Below are 21,939 nucleotides of genomic sequence, written 5' to 3' on the forward strand. Positions count from 1 at the left end.
GGGGGCCCCCAGTACAAGGTCTCACGACATTGCAGTTTCACCACATTCCGTATTACACTGCGGAAATGTTTTCAATGTCATTATCCCCATTTGGAAATGGAGATGAATTAGTGGTAACGGGTACGGGAATCGAACCATCTCGCCTTAATCACCTCGGCAATTCGAGTACGTTTCCCATCCATCCAAAAACCGAGCCTGTTGCGCACTATTAGCGTTGCGTTACCTACCCATGACCTCTTCACTCACAATTTTGGGATCCGCAAGAAATCAGGCTTCGAATCAACCTGCACTGAAAGAACTGCTCGATTCGGCAAAGCTGATTTTACGCGCTCTCTCCAGCGCTACGATAAAAATGTGGATCGGGTCTAATGACGTTCGTGCAATAACAGTCTTAGCGTTGATGGGAACGAAAAGGGTTTTGTCAATAGCTGGTACGCCACGTGTATCGTACCAGGAGATGAAGGAATATTCTCACATTTTCATGTCAATATAGATGCAAAATCCGATTTTTATTCGAAATAAAAACGGCGAGGTATTCGCAAGAACTAACAAAAATTTTGTCATAGTTAAGAAAGTTATATTAAATGTAAGATACAGCCAAAATAAGACCTTCTAGTGATGTGTGACGTACATAATTTGCTATGAGTGTCGACCGAATACCTACATCAACTCTTCAGTAAATGTAGTGAAAGTAGACGTCCAACTGAACTTAGTTATGAGAGTAATTAGCGATACAGTCCGGTCTACACCTACTTGCTGGCTACCAGTGCTTTCAAACGTCTGTCCACCAGACCTCCGTCCAAAGGCTGCTCTTTGCAACCTCTGCCAGCGAGTTTCTGAAAACAACTTGATCGCTCTTCATGACGATTTGCCATCACTGCCTAGGAAATGCCTCAAATCTACAAGACCAGCATATGAAATGGGAGCCCAAATGGTATCCACAGGATTCGACCAGGACGCAGAGTGGAAACGTGAGTGGCAAGCTACAACAACCCGAAACCACGAACTTGTAGACAATCCAACAGTTTCAATTCCAGGATTCCACCAACCAAGGGAGGTGTTGGTGCAGTTGAACAGATATCGGACTGAAGAGGGTAGGTGCAAATGCAACATGCACAAGTGGGGCTTTTCAAGTGACAGTGTGTGTGACTGTGGTGACACCCAAACAATGAGCCACAATATGAATGAATGTCCAGACGCTTCCCTGGTGGCATTGAGAAGCTCCATCAAGCATCCCACGAGGCACTCCGTTGGATCGAGTCCATCAACATCTGAGAGTAGTCAGGGCCGTTTTAAAACTTGTGTACTCTATATAATTTCACATGTTCATTTTTATATACTGAGTGATCAAAAAGTCAGTATAAGTTTGAAAACTTAATAAACCACGGAATACTGTAGATAGAGAGGTAAAAATTGACACACACGCTTGGAATGACATGGGGTTTTATTAGAACAAAAAAAAAAGAAAGTATTGCTAGACGCGTGCAAGATCTCTTGCGAGCGTCGTTTGGTGATGATCGTGTGCTCAGCCGCCACTTTTGTCATGCGTAGCCTCCCAGGTCCCCAGACCTCAGTCCGTGTGATTATTGGCTTTGGGTTCACCTGAAGTCGGAAGTGTATCGTGATCGACCGACATCTCTCGGGATGCTGAAAGACAACATCCGACGCCAATGCCTCACCATAACTCCGGACATGCTCTACAGTTGGTGGACATATTGAGCATTTCCTGTAAAGAACATCATCTTTGCTTTGTCTTACTTTGTTATGCTAATTATTGCTATTCTGATCAGATGAAGCGCCATGTGTCGGACATTTTTTGAACGTTTGTATTTTTTTGCTTCTAATAAAACCCCATGTCATTCCAAGCATGTGTGTCAATTTGTACCTCTCTATCTACATTATTCCGTGATTTATTCAGTTTTCAAATTTATACTGACTTTTTGATCACCCGGTATATTTCATTGTTTGCTAAATGTGTATTACTGTAATTGATGCACACGATGATAATAATAAAACCACAGATTCATGTCATAATATCACATTCATTGGCGTCACGAAATCACAACCAGATTATCGTCTTCCAACATAACCTAAACCTCGGGCTATGTTAAAGATCAGTCTTTCACCACTTTTTTCAGAGATCAGGTTGGTTTTATCCAGGATTGCAATACACCATGTTATGCCCCACTATTCCCCACTCTTTAGGCTACAGAATCCTACTTTTCAGCTCAATCTCCCTTCAATGCGACAGCATTACGCCACGGCAATGGAAACGCGTGTATGCACGGATGGCACCAGTCTACTGGTCTATGTCGGAGCCAACGCCTTGCAGGATCAATAACCTCCGCATCCTTCACGTACTGCTGCCCGCGGAGTCATCCTTCTTTGGGCCAAACAGATGGAAGATCTGGTCTGTAGGGTGGATGAGGAAAAACAGTCCAATGAAGTTTTGTGAGCTCCTCTCGGATGTGCAGACTTGTGTGGGGGCTTGCGTTGTCACGGAAAAGAAGTCCGTTTGCATGTTTGTGGCGACGAACACGCTTAAATCGTTTCTCCAAATTCCTGAGGGTAGCACGGCTTGCGAGACCGACCGGCAAGCAGGATGTCACACAGATTTGCTTGACATTGTTGCGATGATGACAGATTCCTCATCCAACAACTCAGCGAGCTTTTGTTCACTACCAGGTCTCAGTATAAATTCAGCGAGTGCCTATGAATATTTACGATTCTCTGGGTTTCCGCTAAAAGAAACTCAATGAAAGCTGTCTACTCGGAACGTTCCTCTGTTACAGACGCCATTTTGAAGACTTACGCACAGCACCGACACCTCTAGAAACTTCAGGAAACTATGGTGGATGAAGCAGGAATATTACACAGTGTCCTACAACAGATTCCTCATTTTTCAAGCGAAATTGGACGAGAAAGAAAATTTTTCCATTACTTATTGAATGTTCTTCGTACCATTCCAAGCAACAGCGTCTTTCTACGTCCACTTTGGTTACTTCAGATAAAAATACTCTCAGTTTTGAGCGTTTGTCTCTTTTCTCACCTCTCACTAATTTCGTGTAACTATGTGAGTGTGGGATTGACCTGAGATGTTATTCTTTACCCTGTGGCTCCTGCAAGATGCAATTTCCACCCACACACTACTACAGAAGTCAGACAGACGCTCATAACGTTCTAAAGAGGAATGCCTGAAAAACTTTCAGCAATAAATATCTTCTGGAGTCGTCCGCTGTAAGGAAATTACACAAAAATTCACAAAATTTCTTACATACCTAGTGGGATACTTGGGTACTGGAGTAGTGCTAGTTAGTGTATGAAAAACATGAAACTAACGAAAATTATTATTTATTTTGCAAAAATTCTGAGAAATCACAATGGCACTTTTAGTTATGAATTGAACAAGTTATATCCTGGTTCTTTTCAGAATGTGAAGTTAAGGATAGGATTCGCTAATGAAATTTCTATACAAAGTTTAAGATTGTTATTGTCTTGGCAGAATGACTGAGAGCCACACCTACTCAACTTGAATAATTATCCTTTAGAATGTTGCTAGGTACGGTCGAGGCTGTCTCGTGTGAAATGCAGTGAAGGGTACTGTCGTGGAGGAAATATGGGGCTCGCAAGAGCTGTAGTGCACAGTACCGTAAGCTGCGATGACTGCTGTCTGCGCCGCTCGCTACTGACAAATAAGATAACTCTCGTTCTATCTGTATTGACCTTCGCCAATCAAACTCCCCCTACGCCTTGATGAAATCAAGGATTCCTATTCGCCCCTAGTCTAACTATTAGCGTGGTACACCGGTCAGATAACCAGTCCACCGCAATGCCACTCAAAAATTCGCTTGCACGCGTTTAACTATAACTCTGTCCATTCACACGGAACCATAAGTGCGTCGGCCAACACAGTGAACGATGCTTAATCACAAGGACTCAATATAGAGTTGCACTTCGATTCGCTCTCGACAGAGGTGCTCTCCCAGTGAAGTACTGAGGAGAGACTTGTTCCTCACTCTTCGAGTACACGTACGAGAGCGCACGCTCTCGTTACGTGTTCTCGCTCCAAGAGCGACAACGGAATGGCTTCTCTCCACGCCAGACGTGAGGGGATATATCGTTTGGTCTCTTCCATTACTCCTTCAGCTCAAGGCATCAGAAATATCGTCTGCCAATCAGCGTTGCTCTTCTAAAATGGGAGAATGACGTTTCGTTTAAGGCGACCAATCCAGAAACCTGTAGTATCGGCGTTTGGCATTTGCTTTCTCCCTGTGAAAACCTCTGAAACTGCGTGCTATGGGTAAAGAATGCGTGGGCTGGACGCTCCCACACAGTGTAGCGGAATTTGCTTTTAAGTCGAACACAGGGTCGTTCCTCCTTTCTCTCGGGCACACGCTGTCCGCTCCACGGGCAGTCACCGGCCGACATAGATAGGCTGGGTCGTTCTCTGAAGGGACCAGCGTCCCATTGTGCGGTTTCTCTCCCGAACTAAAAGCTCCTGTGACCGTCATGTCTGGAATGTATGTGTGTACGCCAGCCTCAAGTATTTACTTGTTATTTGCATATCGTTTACATGAATTAATACAGCATTGACTTTATCTTATCGAGTTTCGGTTCGAATGAAGCGTCTTGATGTGCGGAATATGATTGTGAGGGCGGAATATGTAAGCAATGAAGGTCAGGAGACCACGATGTGTTACGCAAAACTTACGTGTACCCAACATATGTGCAGTAGATAAATACCTGTGACAACCGCTGGCCCATTCTATACATTGGCAGCTATTTCCCATTCAGTGTATGAGCGTTCCTTTTCTTACTCTTGCAATTTTATCGTATACCGTGTTTATGGTTTAACGCGATATCAAAATGGTATTAGAATCAATCTCTTCATCTACCTCGGAAAGTGCATCGGAAAGTGCAAAGTTCTTCATTTTCTTCGTCCTTAGGTGTGAGCAAATATAGCTGTCGATGACAGGAACGACGTGGAATGTTCTCTGCAAACTACATCTTTTACGAGAGAGGTAATGTCTTAAGTTTGCGCTGCTGAAGCAGGAACAAATGAGCATAAGTTAACGCAGCTCACTTCTGTCGCACGAGGTCTCGCGACGGTGCTGAAACAGCGACCTCTGGGTCACCAGTCGTTGACGACTGCCGCAGCTGCCAGTCACGTGGCTTCGGGGAATTGTTTACCTGCGCCACCGCTGGATACAGCGTCCTGGAAGCGCGCTGTTTGCCTGGCCTCTTAAAGCAACTGACGCCAGTAAATAACGGAGCAGGAACAAACGCAACTTTGTGCGTCCCCGGGTGGAGACCAACATTATGTCGCCTCTTCACGTTTCGCAGACCACGCCCTTGCACCACCAGTTCAACAGTTCTACCTCCCTACGCACTACGACAGTGAAACCATTTCTTCATATGCCATGCGAGGTGTGTGAAATCTGATTGTGCAGGACAGAGCGGATCAGGTTATGGTTGTGGAAAGTGGCCAAAATCAGTTACTGTCAGTTGCACAAAACACACAAACTTTATTTTCCTAAAAACATTTAATCACACATGCCCTTAAAAGGATTTAAAACAATACATCTGATTGCCCGAACACAAGTTATTACAATTTCTTGAAGGAATACACGCGGCTGAAGGCCTTACTTAAAAAAAAAAAAAGTTACGTAAATTCTCGGTCGAATTCCACATACAGGACACAGAAGAACTGAGGCTTAAGGCCTGGATAACAAGAATTTCCAATAGAGAAGAAAATTTAAAAAGCTGTTAAACAAGTGAATTTTCAATTTTTAATTTAAGACGGCTGGAGGCCTTATCTTAAAAATATTTGACATAGAAGCTCGGATGAAGGCCACATACTGAAAATAGAACGACTCACGGCTTAAGGCCTGGATAACAAAGATTTGCAGAAGAGCAAAATTCTCCTTTTTTTCTTTAAAAAAATTTAGTGCAAACAAGAAGCTTCAAAGTTTTAACTTAAGACGGCTGAAGGTCGGACGACCAACCAACGGTCGTTCCCGCACCTGTCTCCTACGGACGGACAGTGCATGTGCGTCGCCAGCGGTCGGACGAGCACTGGCTGTTCGGGCCTCACGCGCTGCGTCCCGACTGAACCCCCGACACACGACGAGCCGGAAATACTAGCGGTCGCTTCAGAGATAATACGACAGTGCTCTTATCGATACGCGCTGCTGCTGCCACTCACGGGCAGGCAAGCCAGCAAGTTAGTGACGCCAGTAAACCGAATAAGAAAATAGGCGACAGTTCCGTAAAGAGAAGTTGTCAAGCAAGAAACGACGTGAACACGAGCCGCGCACGGCTCAGTGTGTTAGTAAAGTAATGAGACTGGCAACATTGTGCAGTGTTGTTACCTCCAACTTCTCGCAGCAATTATGGTGAGTCGCTCCGGTGGCACAGTACAGTTCTGAAATACACGGTTATTCAAAATGATGTAGACACTTTCAACTGACTATAAAATGTTTGTGCTGCGTGCATCTGGAAGTCATGAAGTTTTTTTGTTACAATGATCTTCAGCAACATGTCTGCCAGACTGTTGGTGAATGAACGATGCGTGATGGAGTTTTGCAAGAGCGAGTACGCAACTGCAACGCGCCGGAAATTCAGATACACGCTCAACAAGGTTCCTTCTACCAGACAATCCATTTGCGAGTGAGTGCAGAAACTTATGGAAATATGTCTATGCAAAGGCAATAGCAGAGGGCTGCCACCAGTATCTGAGGAGCAGGTGCAGCAAATCAGGGAAACATTTCGAATTGGACTGTAGAACGGACGTGTTCCGTGCTAACGATTGACACACTGAACTTTCGAGAACATGATACAAAAAACTTCTAGTTGCTGTCTCTATACATCACGTAATACCTTATCGCAATAAAAATCTTTTACAATTGCCTGAAAGCATCCAGAGCATTTTAAATAACTCTGTACAGTCGCTACACGAATCACGAGAGCATCTGGAGGAAGTTGGGCTTATCAAGTGCACTGCGAACATGGACCGCTGAAAGTACGAGCGACACTGCGCCATCCATTGTTGTGTGATGCATAACGAAACCACAAAAGGGATTACGTTCCAAGAGCTCCCCCGCCTGCGATGTCCGATCTGGTCGCGCATTGTCATCCAAATGAAATCTGAACCGAAAGGAAGCCCGGGAAGATGCTCATGGGGAAGAAGTACAGTTTCACAATAAAGTAGACCGGTTAATGTATCGAGTTCAAACATTTGAAAACAGTACGCCTAAGCAATATTATGTCTCCAACATAACAGCTGGACCACGAAATCAGTCTTGTTCGACAACGTTTCTCGGTGCATGACGTGTTCCCCTCTCTCGCCGTACGAGGGTACGTCCAGAATTATCACTCAGGCTGAATCTGGTCTCATCCGAGAAGAGATCGTGACCCCACTTTTCTCTGGTCGATTCGCTACGCTCTTAGCACCACCGCGTTCGGTGCCGCCAATAGAAGGGTGTCAACGGAACACAATGTATTGGTCGTCCGACAAACAGATCGCCGCCATGCCGTCGCTGGAGAGCGAGAGATTGCGAGCGTTTCAGTCTTGTTAAATGTGGCTGCAATTGCACCCCCCTTGTTTGGCGTGAGTCCCTTGTTGCCTATTGGGCATTGTAGCCGTCTTATGCCGCTGTAATTGCCAGTTGTCGACGACCACCACCACTCCTTCCGGTTGCAATGCTAGTGGTTCAGAACTCTCCCCATGCACGTGAAACAATCCTGTGAGCATTATAACATTCCTCTGCTCCTCACACTTTCTCCTTCTTCCAGTTTTCCGAAGATTCTTCTCTTCGTGTAGTCATTCACATGTCCCCGGACCGTATTGTAATAACGAACACCACAGCGCACACTAACTGCTCGGTGAGTGACACACACTGTCTTTTCCAGTGTTGCGGAGGCGGCCATATTTAGCACTATAGTCACGCTAACGTCACAGCACTAGACGTAGAGTTTTCTGTGCACGACTTGGAGATCTCTGACATGCTCCAGCACTTTCAAACATTTCCACCTAGTATTTAATACATTTTGTTGCTCTATCTGTCCCGTCCTTAAGCTTAAACGAGCAGTGAAGCTCAAAGGAACATAATTACTGAACAGCAGAGCAGCAGAAAACTGCTTTTCTCTATCTGCTGGACAGTCGTCTTCACCAGGAGCTACCATTCTTCAGAGACGACGAGTAAAGGATTTTCAAATACGATTCAGGAGGGATTATTTCCCCTGTTCGTAAAAAGTGCAAACAGAACTAGATGCAGAACAAACAGTGTTTCAAACTTTTTCTCGTCGGCGTTCTATATTTCTTTTGTCCAAGGATCGTTTAAGAAAATTTGTACTTACACGATAAATTGCGAATCAAACACTTTCTCTGGGAGTTCCCAAAATACTGAATAAAAGGATGCCACTTTGTGACCCAGTGATGTCAATTGCCTGTACATTCAAATCTTAGTCTGTATAATCGTTTGCTAAGCGGATCTTGAAGCCGCAAACTTGACAAATCACTAAGCAGATCACAACATACAGGTCCGCCACATGGAATGATGGATCTGACAACCAACTGAATGCCTAATACATCATGAAATATGCTCGTCAGGTGGACATGGCAATTGGGAGTAATGATTCAGTGAGCTGACGTTAACGAAATGAAGACATTCTTATAACCAACTTGAATATTCTAGCAGCCGGCGGGTGTGGCTGAGCGAATCCAGACGCTTCAGTCTGGAACCGCACGACCGCTACGGTCGCAGGTGTGAATCCTGCCTCGGGCATGGATGTGATGACGTCCTTATGTTAGTTAGGTTTAAGTAGTTCTAAGTTCTAGGGGACTGATGACCTCAGATGTTAAGTCCCATTGTGGTCAGAGCCATATGAACCATTTTGAACCATTTTTGAATATTCTGGCCTCAAAGAACTGCCCTTCCTTATTCTATTTATAGTACTGTGTAGGTTTGTGGTGCTTTACGATTGAAACTACTCGAAAAAAAATTATCGCTGTACCAGATTTCGGTGGTCTGAAGATGTCATTCTTAAACAATGGCAACCATCTGACGACTAACGTGTGTAAGATGAGCATTTGTCAAACCGTTCAACGAATCTACCTGTCGGAGAGTAAATCTTAAGAAATTTTGATCCTACGTTGTGTCAGTAAACCAAAGTATCTATTCAATTACTCAGAGATCTTAGTGACATTGGAGGATGATAGAGAGGAGGCTAAGTCATTAACCTTTTATTTGGCAATTTTGCTCTCAAGTATCATCAAAATTGCACATTATTTTTCTGCAACATACTTTAGCAGTAATATTTCAAGGTTATGTGAGCAACAGGTGCCAGTGCAGCAGTTTCTTTCCATTTTCTGGCGCTGTTTTTTATTGTACAACGAAAACTGCTTGTCAACGGGAATAGGAAGTCTTGAAGGTGAGTTATTATACAAATTTGTTAGAGAATTATTATCTGGGAGAGTGCAAATGGACATATCCTTTCTGGGAAGAGGAAGCCAGGCTTCAGGTATTGGATGGACAACGAGACCAGAAGAAGAGGAAAACAGAAAGTTGTGTGATAGTGAATGATGTAGGATATGATAGTATTGGTCGCTGGGCAGAGTACGGGTCGGAAGGGAAAATGTAGACTTTGCCCTCAGGGACAGTCGATTGTAAAATGCACTAAATGTGGAAATGATCAGTGCTCTCTACCAATATGGGATTGTTTTAAGACATTTCACATGCAGTGATGTAAAATGCAACCACTTCCACCCACAGCAAAAACTTATTAGTACTTTTATTGCAATATACATGCGCCTTTTTGCACAGTGATACTGTATTTTGAAACAATGTAAATAAAATTAGCCACGTGACCATATCGTTTAAGTAACACAAATCAAGTTATATCGCTCCACAGAGAAACGGTGACTGGTTGTGATGGGATACTTATACGATTCTACTGAGTGCAGGAGAAAAAAATTATCCTCTTCCAACAGCAGTGTACACGGCGGTTCAACATTCATGTTTCCCACTTCTAGAAGTTGTAATGGGGACTTAGTAGATCAAGTTTAAAAAGGAACCCATGTCCGGAAACGTCATCGAACGACGCTACGCAGCGTCTAAGCTATAGACGCTGACGCCTCTAAATGTATGTATATACAGGGTGATTCCGTGGTGTATCAGTTTGAGGTAAGGGTCCGTGTAACCGAAACGAACGAGTTATAAGCGATAAACGTTCAGATATCTCTGACAGTGGATTACGTATACTGGTGCTGTTGTTTCTAACATTGTGGGCTAGGAAGCTTTTAGAGGTGGCAATATGAACCAAAAAAATGAAAACATGTCAAGTAAATATAGGCCCTAACCTGCATACCTGAGGAGATTTGAGCGCTTGTTCATATTCGCTATTCCGAAACACATCTACATCTACATCTACATCCATACTCCGCAAGCCACCTGACGGTGTGTGGCGGAGGGTACCCTGAGTACCTCTATCGGTTCTCCCTTCTATTCCAGTCTCGTATTGTTCGTGGAAAGAAGGATTGTCGGTATGCCTCTGTGTGGGCTTTAATCTCTCTGATTTTATCCTCATGGTCTCTTCTCGAGATATACGTAGGAGGGAGCAATATACTGCTTGACTCTTCGGTGAAGGTATGTTCTCGAAACTTTAACAAAAGCCCATACCGAGCTACTGAGCGTCTCTCCTGCAGAGTCTTCCACTGGAGTTTATCTATAATCTCCGTAACGCTTTCGCGATTACTAAATGATCCTGTAACGAAGCGCGCTGCTCTCCGTTGGATCTTCTCTATCTCTTCTATCAACCCTATCTGGTACGGATCCCACACCGGTGAGCAGTATTCAAGCAGTGGGCGAACAAGCGTACTGCAACCTACTTCCTTTGTTTTCGGATAGCATTTCCTTAGGATTCTTCCAATGAATCTCAGTCTGGCATCTGCTTTACCGACGATCAACTTTGTATGAACATTCCATTTTAAATTATTCCTAATGCGTACTCCCAGATAATTTATGGAATTAACTGCTTCCAGTTGCTGACCTGCTATTTTGTAGCTAAATGATAAGGGATCTGTCTTTCTATGTATTGGCAGCACATTACACTTGTCCACATTGAGATTCAATTGCCATTCCCTGCACCATGCGTCAATTCGCTGCAGATCCTCCTGCATTTCAGTACAATTTTACATTGTTACAACCTCTCGATACACCACAGCATTATCTGCAAAAAGCCTCAGTGAACTTCCGATGTCATCCACAAGGTCATTTATGTATATTGTGAATAGCAACGGTCCTATGACACTCCCCTGCGGCACACCTGAGATCACTCTTACTTCGGAAGACTTCTCTCCATTGAGAATGACATGCTGCGTTCTGTTATCTAGGAACTCCTCAATCCAATCACACAATTGGTCTGATAGTCCATATGCTCTTACTCTGTTCATTAAACGGCTGTGGGGAACTGTATCGAACGCCTTGCGGAAGTCAAGAAACACGGCATCTACCTGGGAACCCGTGTCTATGGCCCTCTGAGTCTCGTGGACGAATAGCGCGAGCTGGGTTTCACACGACCGTCTTTTTCGAAACCCATGCTGATTCCTACAGAGTAGATTTCTAGTCTCCAGAAAAGTCATTATACTCGAACATAATACGTGTTCCAAAATTCTACAACTGATCGACGTTAGAGATATAGGTCTATAGTTCTGCACATCTGTTCGACGTCCCTTCTTAAAAACGGGGATGACCTGTGCCCTTTTCCAATCCTTTGGAACGCTACGCTCTTCTAGAGACCTACGGTACACCGCTGCAAGAAGGGGGGCAAGTTCATTCGCGTACTCTGTGTAAAATCGAACTGGTATTCGATCAGGTCCAGCGGCCTTTCCTTTTTTGAGCGATTTTAATTGTTTCTCTATCCCTCTGTCGTCTATTTCGATATCTACCATTTTGTCATCTGTACGACAATCTAGAGAAGGAACTACAGTGCAGTCTTCCTCTGTGAAACAGCTTTGGAAAAAGACATTTAGTATTTCGGCCTTTAGTCTGTCATCCCCTGTTTCAGTACCATTTTGGTCACAGAGTGTCTGGACATTTTGTTTCGATCCACCTACCGCATTGACATAAGATCAAAATTTCTTAGGATTTTCTGCCAAGTCAGTACATAGAACTTTACTTTCGAATTCATTGAACGCCTCTCGCATAGCCCTCCTCACACTACATTTCGCTTCGCGTAATTTTTGTTTGTCTGCAAGGCTTTGGCTATGTTTATGTTTGCTGTGAAGTTCCCTTTGCTTCCGCAGATATTTTTATAACTCGGTTGTTGTACCACGGTGGCTCTTTTCCATCTCTTACGATCTTGCTTGGCACATACTCATCTAACGCATATTGTACGCTGGTTTTGAACTTTGTCCACTGATCCTCAACACTATCTGTACTTGAGACAAAACTTTTGTGTTGAGCCGTCAGGTACTCTGTAATCTGCTTTTTGTCACCTTTGCTAAACAGAAAAATCTTCCTACCTTTTTTAATATTTCTATTTACGGCTGAAATCATCGATGCCGTAACCGTTTTATGTTCGCTGATTCCCTGTTCTGCGTTAACTGTTTCAAATAGTTCACCTTTACTGAACAAGTGATCATAGCTTTTAATGTATGTACTTTAGAGCCCAAGTTTATTGACATTTTTTCTTGTTTTGGTCCAGCTAACACCTCTGAAAGCTGCCTACACTACAATCTTAGCAACAACAGCACCAGCAAATGTATTCCGCTGTCAGAGGTATCAAAACGGTTTTCGCTATTAACTTCCGACTCGTTCGTTTTCGGTACTGGGTCCCTTACCCCCGGTTGGTGCATTTTTCCTTCTCCATCATCTTAACAAGTTTATAACATCATCATGAAATCATCTTGTACATACATGGTGACGAAAAATTTGCGCAATCGGACTTCGCATCGCGAATCCGCGCATACTGCCGATACTCACAAAATTTTCTCCCCGCGTATTTCTGGCAGTAAATGGATGATAAAGTTTGGCGATCTGGCAAGACTGTAATCAAATGTACGGTAACTACCTCTGCGAACGTCTGGAAGTATTGCCGTGCAGTTGGTGCAAGGGACAGCTATTTTTTTCCACCGTAAACCGGTTCCACTATAACGCACTAACATACCCACCAAGTTTCACTGCCATATGATTACAGCCTACACTGGACCGCCGTGAGTAGGTGAATTTTAATTGTAACCACCCAGTATCACCTCCTTCATGAAGGTGTTGACAACTCTGTAAATGGACCTTCATAAGTTAGGTCTGCCATACTCTTCTAAGTAGAACATTGATAAGTAAGAGATTTCTACTCTTTTGGACAGAATTCTGCTTTTTTGTTTGTTGAGGGCCCACTTTCTACCAACTGAATAATGTCTTGTACTTCGTTTGCATACTCAGGTGAGGCATGACTGCTGGACACTGCACCAGTGTCATGCAGTTTAGTGAAAACGTGGGTAAACACTCTTCAACTTGGTACTCTGCAGTTAGGAAAACGTGTACTGTATTGTGTAGAAGCAGCACAATTTCCATCACAAAACCCATACACAAATACCATGTCAGCGTATTCAGAATTTGTAAATACAGGCGGCGTGCTTGGAAAGTACAGTGCAATTAGTGAACAAACCATAATAAGGAAAGCAATTATGTAAAATCATGCACAACATAGAACTTGAATTTCAAAACAAAAATGGCAATCGATAAATGAATTCTTGCTATCTGGAGTACCAACACTTGAAAGGAAAACTTACGTTTGTGATCAGTTGTATCCCTGTAAATTGTAGGAACTGGACACGTTTTTCTGTAATGTTTACTCGAATTGGTCCATATTACCATGTTCAAAAATACTGTTTTTCCTGAAACGCCCCGTATATAAATGCTGTAGTGGATAGTGTCAGAAGCCACTTGTGGATGTTCCCGGATGATGCTGTTTTACGGGGGTTCATGGGAAATACGGGCCCTGCAAGGAACTTGTGACGTCACACTAGTTGCCTTGCCCAACATACATCGTCGACGCTCGTCTACATCTGGGGTCAGATCGGAAATCAGTATGTAAATTAAAAACTACCTACTAAAGTCTGCGAGGTCGTCATCTGTTTATTTATGAATTTATTTAAAAACGTAGCTGCAAAGTATTAAACTCGTCTAAAATAGTAATTCGCTCCTTGCCAGAGGCCGTCGCAGACCTGTATTATCACGTGCTGTAACAGACGACACAGAGCCAGTGTTGTATATAGTGATGTCGCAACGCTAGAAAGCTATAACGAAATGCAGTAAACGTCTTAGAGAGGCCGAGAAGTGATGCAAACACTGGAAGCTGTCCAGTACTATAAACAGATGTATTGTCCAAACATAGGCGAAAATGTTAATTACATTTTTATATCATATTTTACGGAAAAATCAAGGAAACGGTCACATCCATTAAATAACTGGGAGGGTGAGCACGAAATGACTACATAGAACTAATCGTTGGAAAGGTGAATGACAGACCAAGGTTCATTGAAAGAATGTCAGTCCGTCTAACGAGGATGTAGCTTCAAAAAACTTAGTTCGACTCCTATTTCATTACGGATACTACCCTGTTCAGACACATTAGTGTGTCGGCCTGTCAAGAACCGGAATTACCAACTTTTGCGTTGTGGACCTCTACGACACGTCAGGGATGTGGAGCCATGCCGAATCCAGTGGTGTGGCCAGCTGCGCAACGACTGTAGGTTGAAGATGCATGGCGCGAATAGGCCAATCAAGGTGTTCCAACGGATTCACGGTTGGGTTTAAATCCGGGGATTTAGTGGCCAGGAGAATACAGTAAACTTATCTTGGTAAAAAGTAGGTAAAAAGACGAGGGCTAGTAGAAATCCTTGGGTGACAGAAGAAATACTGAATTTAATTCATGAAAAGAGAAAATATAAAAATGCCGTGAATGAAGCAGGCAAAAAGGAATACAAACGTCTCAAAAATTAGATCAACAAGAAGTGCAAAATGGCTAAGCAGGCATGGCTAGAGGACAAATGTAAGGATGTAGAGGCTTATCTCACTAGGAGTAAGATAGATACTGCCTACAGGAAAATTAAACAGACCTTTGCAGAAAAGAGAACCACTTGTATGAATATCAAGAGCTCAGGTGGAAACCCAGTTCTAAGCAAAGAAGGGAAGGCAGAAAGGTGGAAGGAGTATATAGAGGGACTACATATGGGCGATGTACTTGAGGGCAATGTTATAGAAAGGGAAGCAGATGGAGACGAAATGGGAGATACGATACTGCGTGAAGAGATTGACAGAGCACTGAAAGACCTGAGTCGAAACAAGGCCCCGGGAGTAGACAACATTCCATTAGAACTACTGACGGCCTTGAGAGAGCCAGTCCTGACAAAACCCTACCATCTGGAGAGCAAAGTGTATCAGACAGGCGAAATACCCGCAGACTTCAAGAAGAAGATAATAATTCCCATCCCAAAGAAAGCAAGCGTTGACAGATGTGAAAATTACCGAACTATCAGATTAATAAGTAACAGCTGCAAAATACTAACGCGAATTCTTTACAGACGAATGGAAAAACTGGTAGAAGCCGACCTCGGGGAAGATCAGTTTGGATTCCGTAGAAATATGGGAACACGTGAGGAAATACTGACCCTACGACTTATCTTAGAAAATAGATTAAGGAAAGGCAAACCTACATTTCTAGCATTTGTCGAGTTATAGTTAAAATACAGGGAGCGAAAGGCTATTTACAATTTGTACATAAACCAGATGGCAGTTATAAGAGTCGAGGGACATGAAAGGGAAGCAGCGGTTGGGAAGGGAGTGAGACAGGGTTGTAGCCTCTCCCCGATGTTATTCAATCCGTACATTGAGCAAGCAGTAAAGGAAACAAAAGAAAAATTCGGAGTAGGTATTAATATCCATGGAGTAGAAATAAAAACTTTGAGGTTCGCCGATGACATTGTAATTCTGTCAGAGACAGCAAAGGATATGGAAGAGCAGTTGAACGGAATGGACATTGTCTTGAAGGGAGAATTTAAGTAGAACATCAACAAAAGCAAAACGAGGATAATGGAATGTAGTCGAATTAAGTCGGGTGATGCTGAGAGAATTAGATTAGGAAATGAGGCACTTAAAGTAGTAAAACAGTTTTGCTATTTGGGGAGCAAAATAACTGATGATGGCCGAAGTAGAGAGGATATAAAAAGTAGACTGGCAATGGCAAGGAAGGCGTTTCTGAAGAAGAGAAATTTGTTAACAGCGAGTATAGATTTAAGTGTCAGGAAGTCGTTTCTGAAAGTATTTGTATGGAGTGTAGCCATGTATGGAACTGAAACATGGACGATAAATAGTTTGGACAAGAAGAGAATAGAAGCTTTCGAAATGTGGTGCTACAGAACAATACTGTATATTAGATGGGTAGATCAAATAACTAATGAGGAGGTATTGAATAGGATTGGGGAGCAGAGGAGTTTGTGGCACAACTTGACTAGAAGAAGGGATCGGTTGGTAGAACATATGTTGAGGCATCAAGGGATCACAAATTTAGTATTAGAGGGCAGCGTGGAGGGTAAAAATCGTAGAGGGAGACCAAGAGATGAATACACTAAGCAGATACAGAAGGATATAGGCTGCAGTACGTACTGGGAGATGAAGAAGCTTGCACAGGATAGAGTAGCATGGAGAGCTGCATCAAACCAGTCTCAGGACTGAAGACGACAACAACAAGAACAACATATTGGTGCTCTTGCAACCAAGCACACATACGGCGTTCTGTGTATCACCTTGCATAGTCCAGTTGGTAGATTACATAGTGCTGAGGAAAAACAAACCGCATTCAGTGATGTACACCGTCCGCAAGCACAGACGCTTACCTGTGATGATTCATTGTGCCTTCCAGAGTGACGGGATCGCCCAGTGAATGCCACGAAAACATTCCCCAGACCATAACGCAGACTCATCCGGCGATTGTTACAGGGCTCTACAGATCAACGGTCATCTGTCCGATGGAGCATATCTGAAAAGGCCACCTGTCACCACTCAGTGGACGTCCATCTGAGGTAATAGGATGCGGATTCCATACCTCGTCGCAGGCGAACCGGATGAGGTCAGCATCGGTGCACGAACCAGGCGCCTGCTGGGAAGGCCCATACGCAGAAACAGTCTCTGGACGGTCGTTGAGGAGACAGTGTTGGTACCCTCTTGGTTCAGCGGGTGATCACTTGCTCAGCATGTGCACGTCTATTCGTCCGTACTCATCTCCACAGCTGTCGTTTACCACTTTTGTCTAGCGCCCGTGTTGCACCACATTTGCTTCGGCGCCGGTTTTGGATAGCACTTTCTTGCTATTCACGGTACAATTAAACAACAGCGGCACGTGAACAATTAACAAATTTAGTCGTACCGGAAATGATTCCACCCTTGCCCAGAAAGCCAATGATCATACCCTTGTGGACGTCAGATTAATCACTCCATTTCCGCATTACGACAACATCTCCACTGTTTTCAAGTCCCCCAGATACGTTATACAGGGTGGTCCATTGATCGTGACCAGGCCAAATATCTCACGAAATAAGCGTCAAACGAAGAAACTACAACGAACGAAACTCGACTAGCTTGAAGGGGGAAACCAGATGGCGCTGTGGTTGGCCCGCTAGATGGCGCTGCCTTAGGTCAAACGGATATCAACTGCATTTTTTTAAATAAGAGCTCCCATTTTTATTACATATTCGCGTAGTACGTAAAGAAATATGGATGTTTTAGTTGGACCACTTTTTTCGCTTTGTGATAGATAACGCTGTAATAGTCACAAACACATGGCTCACAATTTTAGACGAACAGTTGGTAACAGGTAGGTTTCTCAAATTAAAATACAGAACGTATGTACGTTTGAACATTTTATTTCAGTTGTTCCAATGTGATACATGTACCTTTGTGAACTTATCATTTCTGAGAACGCATGCTGTTACAGCGTGATTACCTGTTAATACCACATTAATGCAATAAATGCTCAAAATGATGTCTGTCAACCTCACTCAATGCATTGGGCAATACGTGTAACGACATTCCTCTCAACAGCGAGTAGTTGGCCTTCCGTAATGTTCGCACATGTATTGACAAAGCGCTGACGCATGTTGTCAGGCGTTGTCGGTGGATCACGATAGCAAATATCCTTCAACTTCCCCCACAGAAAGAAATACGGGGATGTCAGCTCCACCTATCTTGAAATATGCTGTTCAATACCGCTTCATCAGCACGCGAGCTATGTGCCGGACATCCATCATGTTGGACGTACATCGCCATTCTGTCATGCAGTGAAACATCTTGTAGTAACATTGGTAAAACATTACGTTGGAAATTAGCGTACATTGCACCATTTAGATTGCCATCGATAAAATGGGGGCCAATTATCCTTCCTCCCATAATGCCGCACCATACATTAACCCGCCAAGGTCGCTGATGTCCCACTTGTCGCAGCCATCGTGGATTTTCCTTTGCCCACTAGTGCATATTATGCCGGTTTGCGTTACCGCTGTTAGTGAATGACGCTTCGTCGCTAAATAGAACGCGTGCAAAAAATCTGTCATCGTCCCGTAATTTCTCTTGTGCCCAGTGGCAGAACTGTACACGACATTCAAAGTCGTCGCCATGCAATTCCTGGTGCATAGAAATATGGTATGGGTGCAATCGACGTTGATGAAGCATTCTGAAGACCGACGTTTTTGAGATTACCGATTCTCGCGCAATTTGTCTGCTACTGATGTGCGGATTAGCGGTAACAGAAACCAAAACACCTACTTGGGCATCATCATTTGTTGCAGGTCGTGGTTGACGTTTCACATGTGGCTGAACACTTCCTGTTTCCTTAAATAACGTAACTATCCCGCGAACGGTCCGGACACTTGGATGATGTCGTCCAGGATACCGAGCAGCATACATAGCACACGCCCATTGGGCATTTTGATCACAATAGCCATACATCAACACGATATCGACCTTTTCTGCAATTGGTAAACGGTCCGTTTTAACACGGGTAATGTATCACGAAGCAAATACCGTCCGCACTGGCGGAATGTTACGTGATACCACGTACTTATACGTTGGTGACTATTACAGCGCCATCTATCACAAAACGAAAAAAGTGGTCCAACTAAAGCATTCATATTTCTTTACGTACTAGACGAATATGTAGCAAAAATGGGGGTCCCTATTTTAATAAACGCAATTGATATCCGTTTGACCTATGGCAGCGCCATCTAGCGGGCCAACCATAGCGCCATCTGGTTTCCCCCTTCAAGCTAGACGAGTTTCGTTCATTGTAGTTTTTTTGTTTGATGCTTATTTCGTGAGGTATATATCCCAGTCACTATCAATGGACCACCTTGTATATATAAGGTGGTACATTGATAGTGACTGGGATATATACCTCACGAAATATATATATATATATATATATATATATATATATATATATATATATATATATATGGTATCCCCCTTCAAGCTAGACGAGTTTCGTTCATTGGATGATGTCGTCCAGGATACCGAGCAGCAAAAATAGCACACGCCCATTGGGCATTTTGATCACAATAGCCGGAAATGGAAAAAAGAACACATTGATACCGGTGTGTCAGACCCACCATACTTGCTCCGGACACTGCGAGAGGGCTGTACAAGCAATGATCACACGCACGGCACAGCGGACACACCAGGAACCGCGGTGTTGGCCGTCGAATGGCGCTAGCTGCGCAGCATTTGTGCACCGCCGCCGTCAGTGTCAGCCAGTTTGCCATGGCATACGGACCTCCATCGCAGTCTTTAACACTGGTAGCATGCCGCGACAGCGTGGACGTGAACCGTATGTGCAGTTGACGGACTTTGAGCGAGGGCGTATAGTGGGCATGCGGGAGGCCGGGTGGACGTACCGCCGAATTGCTCAACACGTGGGGCGTGAGGTCTCCACAGTACATCGATGTTGTCGCCAGTGGTCGGCGGAAGGTGCACGTGCCCGTCGACCTGGGACCGGACCGCAGCGACGCACGGATGCACGCCAAGACCGTAGGATCCTACGCAGTGCCGTAGGGGACCGCACCGCCACTTCCCAGCAAATTAGGGACACTGTTGCTCCTGGGGTATCGGCGAGGACCATTCGCAACCGTCTCCATGAAGCTGGGCTACGGTCCCGCACACCGTTAGGCCGTCTTCCGCTCACGCCCCAACATCGTGCAGCCCGCCTCCAGTGGTGTCGCGACAGGCGTGAATGGAGGGACGAATGGAGACGTGTCGTCTTCAGCGATGAGAGTCACTTCTGCCTTGGTGCCAATGATGGTCGTATGCGTGTTTGGCGCCGTGCAGGTGAGCGCCACAATCAGGACTGCATACGACCGAGGCACACAGGGCCAACACCCGGCATCATGGTGTGGGGAGCGATCTCCTACACTGGCCGTACACCACTGGTGATCGTCGAGGGGACACTGAATAGTGCACGGTACATCCAAACCGTCATCGAACCCATCGTTCTACCATTCCTAGACCGGCAAGGGAACATGCTGTTCCAACAGGACAATGCACGTCCGCATGTATCCCGTGCCACCCAACGTGCTCTAGAAGGTGTAAGTCAACTACCATGGCCAGCAGGATCTCCGGATCTGTCCCCCATTGAGCATGTTTGGGACTGGATGAAGCGTCGTCTCACGCGGTCTGCACGTCCAGCACGAACGCTGGTCCAACTGAGGCGCCAGGTGGAAATGGCATGGCAAGCCGTTCCACAGGACTACATCCAGCATCTCTACGATCGTCTCCATGGGAGAATAGCAGCCTGCATTGCTGCGAAAGGTGGATATACACTGTACTAGTGCCAACATTGTGCATGCTCTGTTGCCTGTGTCTATGTGCCTGTGGTTCTGTCAGTGTGATCATGTGATGTATCTGACCCCAGGAATGTGTCAATAAAGTTTCCCCTTCCTGGGACAATGAATTCACGGTGTTCTTATTTCAATTTCCAGGAGTGTATATATATATATATATATATATATATATATATATATATATATATATATGTGTGTGTGTGTGTGTGTGTGTGTGTGTGTGTGTTTGTGTGTGTGTAATGCTATAATTCTGCCACCTGCGAGTGGTCATTGCACGGTAACATCGAACGCTGGCGGTTGTCGTATTAATATGACTTGACTGTGTATATACGGGACACTTACAGTAATATTGATAAAGGACATAGAGGAGATGCAGAGAACTGTAGCGATTTCCGATCCGGATTCTTTGAGTAAGAGAGAAAGTGTTACGAACATGATCTTTCGCTTTCATGTGTGTCACGGAGACGACAACGACGATAAAAATAGAGAGAGTCAATCTCATGCATGGACCTATCGGTATTTGTTCTACTCATGCACTGTTCGCTACTGGACAGCAAATAGGGAAGTGTTACAGGAATTGCCCACCGCTACACAACATAAGTTGGTTTGCGGAGTTGCCGGCCGGTGTGGCCGTGCGGTTCTACACGCTTCAGTCTGGAGCCGCGTGACCGCTATGGTCGCAGGTTCGAATCCTTCCTCGGGCATGGATGTGTGTGATGTCTTTAGGTTAGTTAGGTTTAAGTAATTCTAAGTTCTAGGGGACTGATGACCACAGATGTTAAGTCCCATAGTTCTCAGAGCCATTTTTTGTTTGCGGAGGTGAGTGTAGTGTAGATGGACGCACTATTGGGAAACGTGTGCGTTATTATATCTGTCATTCTACGAGGTCGTTAAGGAGTAAATTTCAGCGAGAATAAGTAATGGGGATGAAGTGAAGAAGTGGCTTCATTATTACTACTGCCGAGTCTGCACAGAAATTTAAACTGATTTTGCTGCAAATAATCCCCTTTGTGCTCTGGAGGCGTCTGCAGACTTCCATAAACTGACTGCTC

Source organism: Schistocerca nitens, chromosome 9, assembly GCF_023898315.1.
Source record: "Schistocerca nitens isolate TAMUIC-IGC-003100 chromosome 9, iqSchNite1.1, whole genome shotgun sequence".
NCBI lineage: Eukaryota > Metazoa > Arthropoda > Insecta > Orthoptera > Acrididae > Schistocerca > Schistocerca nitens.